The sequence below is a fragment of the Bactrocera tryoni genome, chromosome 2, assembly GCF_016617805.1.
Source record: "Bactrocera tryoni isolate S06 chromosome 2, CSIRO_BtryS06_freeze2, whole genome shotgun sequence".
NCBI classification, from domain to species: Eukaryota; Metazoa; Arthropoda; class Insecta; order Diptera; family Tephritidae; genus Bactrocera; species Bactrocera tryoni.
The window spans coordinates 13,444,439-13,450,147 of NC_052500.1; positions in this window are offsets into that span (position 1 = coordinate 13,444,439).

Below are 5,709 nucleotides of genomic sequence, written 5' to 3' on the forward strand. Positions count from 1 at the left end.
TCTCACTCTCAAACGAATTTGGCAGAGTTCTTTAGCTTATATATATATATATATATATTTGGAGTGCTAGCTAACCAAAAATATTTTCAAAATCAGTAATAAATCTTTAACTTTGGTTTTAGATTATAACTGGTTTTTAATAAATTTTTTCTAATTAATTTCATAATTTTTTGAAACTCATAAAAGTGACATCACAACTTAAGAACGTTGTTGTACTCGTTTCAAAGCTCTAAAAATAGACAAATATATCCAATATATTCAAGTACCTGAAGAAACTACTGGAATTCGCAGTGTTGCGAATATACGAGGGTTACCTTTTATATTTCGTTCCTTGCTGATATTTACGAGTAGTTTCCTATAAAAAAATAATAAATTCCTACACACATTGCTCACCTCTTTCAAAACCACATATGCCATTTTTTCTATATTTTTAGGACACAATCAAACTACTTCAAATATCGACATATTTACACATATACCTACATACAAATAACAACAAATAAAGAAAAAAGCTGAGAACACTTGTCCATTGATTATCAAAACAATAACCGTTATATGGTAATAAATACGTACTCCAATTTATGGCCATATGATGAGTCACACAGAGCAATTGACAAATTAAAGGCAAGTGTTTGATATGTATGACCAAAGTTTATTTACAATATATATTTTTACTGGCAATAAGTGTATATTTTCTTAGTAAAAATCGTAGCTTTTAGCACCGCTTTCATTTATAAGTGCACTGCTGAGCTGACAAAGCGAAATTTTACTGGGTTTTATATTACTTTTTTTCACTACAATTCAATGCGGGAATCACTCGACATATGCACATAGGTAGTATTTTGTGCGCCGGTGAATAAATTTCATGTCCATATGTTTTCAAAAGTACTCAGCATTAAGACACGCGCGTGAGTACATATGTAGCTTAAAGTAAATATTTACTTTTCCCCAACAAATAAATATATATTTGAGTAATTATTTCCAGCACAAAGAAGTGGAAGCGGTTAGAAATTGGGTAGCGCCTTGATTAAAAGGTGGCAATTGATATCAATATGTTTAAAGTCAGGTGAATTATTATCGCTGAGCAAGCATTTCGTAGCGAAAAATTTACAAAAGAAAAAAACAACAACCAAATACAATATATATTCATTGTATAACTGTTAGACGCACGCATACTTATACAATATGAAAATGTATCACTATGAGCAAAAAATAGTAAGACTTTGTTTATAATTTTAAACTTCTTAATTTATGCTTCAAAATCTATGTTGTTTCCCTCAAAATAAACTCTCTCGATCCCAATACACTTGTGCCAACGTTTTTTCCAATCCTCAAAACAGTTGTTAAAGTCAATTTCCGGAAAAGCCTTCAATGCGCGATTAGCGTGTAATGGCTTCAATTGACTTAAAAGAGTTTTCTCGGAGCGGCTGCTTGATTTTGCTGATTAGCCAGAAGTTAGATGGAGCTAAGTCATGCGAAAACGATAGTTCCGGACCAATATTGGTTGAAAATTTGACGAAAAGCTCATGAAGAACCAATACAATATGCGACGATGATTTATCGAGTTGCGAAAACAAGAATTGTCGACCTATAACATCCTCTCTTTCTTGAAAACTGAAAATTAAATAAAAAGTCTTACTAATTTTCTCCCATAGTAGTATATCAGCCCACAAATATGAATTTGATAAAAACGTACAAAAAGCCTATTGCTCTACAGAACTTATCTACTAGTACATAATCAATCATTCCGCAAAATCTACCAATGCTTCAGCTTACTAAGCATAGTATTAGACCTAAAAGGTAGTTAAGTAGCTAATAAATTATTCAAAGCAGTTGATCTATTATTGCGTTATGTTCCACAGTCACGTGAATTGTGCATGAGTCATGTACTAACTAAAGCCAGACAGATGAGTAATACACCTAATCAAACAATCAATTGTTGCATTGTCACGATATACATTACAGTATCTTACTACTTACATATATTAACATATATAAAACTATTCAAACCGCAACCCTTTGATGCTCATTTGAATGTGTAAACTAATTTATCATATATACTGATAACAATTAGCGGCAATGTAAAGGGCTTAGGGTAACTTTACTATCAATTGGGTATGTATTTTATATAAGGTTTAACTAGAAGTGCTCATAAAAGTGTTTGGAATATTCACTTCTTCCACATACATATGTCATTCATATATGAATTATATAACTCTAAGCACTGGCCGGGCACGGTGCCTGCTTTTCTTATATAGAACCAGCTGGCAGCCAACTACCGTGAAGTCACCTTGCGACTTTCAAATCACATCACTTCGCGGTGTGAGCATCGCTCAAGCACTGGCTAGGCACGGTGCCTTCTTTTCTTATATAGAGCCAGCTGGCAGCTAGCTACCGTGGAGTCACCTTGTGACTTTCAAATCACATCACTTCCCGGTGTGAGCACTGACCAGGCACGGTGTTTGCTTTTCTTATATAGAGCCAACTGGCATCCAGCTAGCATAAAGTTACCTTGTGACTTTCAAATCACGTCACTTCGCGGCGTGAATGTCACTCTAGCACTGGCCGGGCACGATGCCGGCTTTTCTTATATAGCGCCAGCTGGCAGCTAGCTACCGTGGAGTCATCTTGTGACTTTCAAATCACATCACTTCGCGGTGAGAGCATCACTCAAGCACTGGCCAGGCACGATGCCTTCTTTTCTTATATAGAGCCAGATGGCAGCCAGCTGGCAGCCAGCTATCGTTGAAGTAACCTTATAACTTTCAAATCACATCACTTCGCTGTGTGAGCATCACTCAAGCACTGGCAAGGCTCGATGCTTGCTTTCCTTATATAGAGCCAGCTAGCAGCCAACTAGCGTGAAGTCACCTTGTGACTTTCAAATCACATCACTTCCCGGTGTGAGCATCACCCCAGCACTGACCAGCAAAGGTGCCTGCTTTTCTTATATAGAGCCAGCTGGCAGCCAACTACCGTGAAGTCACCTTGTGCCTTTCAAATCACATCACTTCTCGGCGTGAACGTCACTCAAGCACTCGCGCAAGTTTTCATTATTAATCAGCGCTTGCTGTGGTCACGGGATGTCCAAACCGACTCGCTTCCAAACGAATAAAATTGATGAAAGGGTGCACAGCCCAGCAAACTGTAATAAGGAAGAAGCTTGAAACTTTTGCTAATGACATTATGCGCTACTTTTGACTAGTTTTGAGCACACAATCAATGAGCTTAAAGCCAGCATAGCTGCGCGACTAACAGAATGAGTGCTCACCTCTCTGAAGGAAGTTGGACTTCTGAGCAATTCATCAATTACTACCTTGATGGCAGCCACTTCTGTCTAAAAAACATTAAAGTGGGCTTATAGTCTGAAACTAGAATTAGTAAAAATAAAACGACTGGAGTGTCCTGGCCACAAATCCCTCGCAGGTGTTTGATCTCTGAAGAAACCAGGAGGAGAAGGTTCAGCTATTCAAAAGTGGAGAATTTCGTTGTGTGCCTGCCCAGGGCCCTCATATATCCAAATTCCCTAAGTCTAGTAGCAACCTTCGCCGCCAAGCACTAATTTTAGAATCAAAAGCACCCCAAGGAACTCTTTTATTAATCCTCTAGTTTATATATTTATCTTTACATATTTATATGTAACTTGCAAAAAAATGTTATCATTCAAGCATATAATTCAATAGCCTTATATTTCTTAAGAATTCAATAAGGAAAACAAGTAGTCTTCTTTTAAGAAAATTCGTAAATCCGGCACTTGCCTATACATATTGCGCTGAATTTCTGTATACCAGCTACAAACAGCTACACAAGCAACACATTAACCACGAATATGAAAATAAATACCCATACACATACATATACAAACACTTACACGTAAAAAAGAGCAATGAAGCAGCAATGACAATAGCAACGCCTGAAAGTAGACATTGGCGAACAGACGTCATCGTTGCGATAAGAATTTCAAATGCCGAGTTCGTGATGTTACGACATAATTTTTGGTATTGCGCAGGCTAAAGTAAACACACACACTCAAATGTTTACACATATTTACTATATACATATATATTTATACCGCCACACGCAAGTGTTATAGATAAATATATAGTATAAAAAGACAAATATTTATGGCGGACGAGTGGGAGCCACATTCACTCAGTTTGACGAATAATTGGCATATATTAGTGACTGGCTTACAAATACTCATGGCAACATAGTATTAAATGGGCGCCACTGTGTGGAAAATTAAAGCACTTCAGATATTGTCAGAGAAGAAATGAGCTGAGAAATTGTTTAGAAGTTGTTTCAGCCAAACTCATTGCCAGAAGGAGAGGAAAAGTTCAATTTGACTTCAAAAATAATACCAGAGAAAGAAATAATTCCATGCTTAATGAGCACACAAGCTTTGATTGAAGTGTCAATGCTTACACGCGATTGTTTGAACTAAAAAAAAATAAAAGCTTCGCCATATTAAATAATATTTTATACGCATAGGCTAAAGCCTTTCTCTTTCAAGTCAAATCAATATAAAAAGTGCGTTAAACGCAACTAAAATACTAAAAGTTAGTCAGATACTATATATTACTAAAAGAAGAACCCTCAAAGTACACTCGAGTTAGTTGACAATCTACAATCACATAATTTTTCTTCCAAATCTCCTTTGTGACTGTGCAACAATCGCGGTATGGCATTTAGCTAGACGGTCGGTATGTAGTCTGCCAATTTCAAAAACAACGCAAAGCAGCTATTAGCATTCTGTGCCACACGCCAAAGCCGATATTGCAGAGGTCATGCCACTGCTCGCCAACTTTTTGTCACGACGGTTTACTATTGCAATGGCGCAAGTTACTTTCAAAAATTTCATTAAATGTAACGAAACGCTTTTGCGCTTGTGAGCGTGAAGCGAAAAGCTGCGTGCAACGCCAACGCAACAAAGAACTACTCCCTCTTGAGCAGTTTTCTATGCAAACGTGCCAGCGTTGACTACATCGTACAAGCATTGACTACATCATGCAAATGCGTATGTATTGAAGCAACAACAAAGTCATAGCTGCGCAACGTGACCACCATGCATGTCCCCATTAGATGCAGCGCTCAGCGCTCTGCCTCACTTCTTCTATTATGTTTGCGCTCCACACGCTTTGTGTGGGTTTTTTGCGCGTTTCAGACTGCCTTTTTGAGGTCAACGCATCGCTGCAAGGCCATTCCGCAGCGGACAAAGGAAAAAACAACGCATAAAAGCGCGTGTAAACATTATTGGTAACAATAGCTGTTGCGGTGGCGCGAGCAGCGACCACAACCAACATAGCAAAACCAAGGCAAACAACCACAGCGTTATTAATAATAGTTGCCGCCAATCAACTTGTGCATACAACAAAATTAACTATTTATTAAGAAGAAATCAAATTGTATACGCAAACTTGAATTTTATTCTAAACTTTAAGCGCTGTTGTTGTAATAATTGTGAGAAGTGGAATTCTCAAAATAATAAATCTAGAATAAAAGATTTTTGAAAACAAAAAAGAATCATAATAAGATCGAACGAAAGAGAAAATAACGAATTTTAAATGAAAAATATTTTGTGGAGGATCCTTGGTCTGGAAAACGAAGGGGAAGCGCTTTCAAGGGTTGAAAACGGGTTATGACGATTTCCGACAAAAAAACTTATCCAATGGAAAAAAGTCTGAAGAACAACAAAGCAGCGGGCGTCTA